The following is a 1532-nucleotide window of genomic DNA, read 5'->3' as shown; positions in this document are numbered from 1 at the left end:
CGGAAAGTCTAAACCTTGTCTGTGGTATTCCGAGTAGGATTCAAGGATTGAATGACTGTGACGAGCTTCAAACTCCTGAAGGCTGGGCGTTAGTGACAAACGTACAGGAATCAAGGGATTCTATTCCAACTGGATCGAGAACCAACCGGTGATTAGCCGTGCTGTGACAGAGCGCGTGAGCGTAGTTTTCACTGGAAGGATGGAAGGTAGCCATTGACAACGGTGATCCACCAATACACAGCTTGCCATAGGAGGACGTGCGTGCGTGAACAAGAAGACGGAGGAAAGCAGAGATTCAGAAGACAAAGCATCTCCAAAACTCCAACATATTCTCCATTACTGCATAACAAGTAACCTTTAATCCATGCTCTCTCGTTTATTTGCAATTCAACTGATAAACATAATTGACTTTCTGACTAAGATTTACAAGACAACCATAGATTGCTTCAAACCAACAATCTCCGTGGGATTCGACCCTTACTCACGTGAGGTATTACTTGGACGACCCAGTGCACTTGCTGGTCAGTGGTACGAGTTGTGAAAAGTGTGATTCACAATTTGTGCACCACGGCTATTCGGACATTTGAGTTTGTTTGTGATTTTTTAGAGTTACTCGCTCGGATTGAAGTATTCTTGTTTATCTTCCTATTAACCATTTTGCATAAGGAAGGAAAGCATAGGAAGGGATACATAACTTTTCGGGCTCAGACTAACCGCCGAGTTTTCGACTCATTTGAGGACTCATTTCACGGGTTCAAGGTAGAGTACTTTAAGGTCCGACCTGTAGAGAGTTGTCGTCCCTTTTGGCTGTCGTCGAAGGGGGAGCGCCTAATTTGCCCTTATTGGAACTTTGATTCCTGGTCTTCATATATAACGAGGGTGACCTATGAGGGGTTGTCACCTGAAAATTAGGAGATTACCGATATCCTGTTGGCACTTTTTTGGAATCAGCCTCGGAATCTTTGTGACATGATGGGGGATCTTGAGGTGGATAGGTCTTACGTTGGTAGACTTTTGTTTGTTTTTCGTGTTTTGGGTGTGTTGCCCGTCGATCACGTAACTTACTCATTTTTTGCTTTCCTTTGTTTTGCAGTTGGGATGGCTGACAGGGTAACGACACTCCAGCGATTGAAGGCTGCTTTTGTTGACGTTTCAAAGGTTAGTATTAAGGGGTCTTACCAGTCAACTCCACTGGCGACATCCGTCCCCAGCTCGCAGATGGTCTCGCAGGAGATCATGTAGCTGGGGGTCATTGAGGGTGATGACCTGCGGGAGATTCCAATCCCGGAGGTTGATAGAAAGTGAAAGAGAGTGATTCCAGGGCATCTTGGCTAGTTTTACTAGAAAATTTTTGTATGTTTTAGGTTAGTTTCATGCATTTACTTAGGAAATAATCAAGTATTTAGTTGAATATGCATCCATACCTTGATTCAAGCAAACATTGTGAAATCTAAACAAATTCATGAGAATAATGCAAGAATTGAATGATATAATGTATGATGCATCATCTCATGATTAAGAGCAAGACTTTG

At 43.1% G+C, this 1532-nt stretch overlaps 1 long non-coding RNA gene across 1 annotated transcript in view; it reads left to right on the top strand.

The window, feature by feature from the left end:
* LOC107614306 overlaps nt 1-1317 on the top strand; it is a 10831-nt gene extending 9514 nt beyond the window's left edge. The window contains exon 3 of the long non-coding RNA XR_001614383.2: nt 1303-1317. This is a non-coding gene — a long non-coding RNA (uncharacterized LOC107614306). The remainder of the gene's footprint in view (nt 1-1302) is intronic.

This window comes from Arachis ipaensis, chromosome B08, assembly GCF_000816755.2.
Source record: "Arachis ipaensis cultivar K30076 chromosome B08, Araip1.1, whole genome shotgun sequence".
NCBI classification, from domain to species: Eukaryota; Viridiplantae; Streptophyta; class Magnoliopsida; order Fabales; family Fabaceae; genus Arachis; species Arachis ipaensis.
Note: the sequence above shows the minus strand (reverse complement) of the source record. Positions and strands in the feature narration are given on the sequence as shown.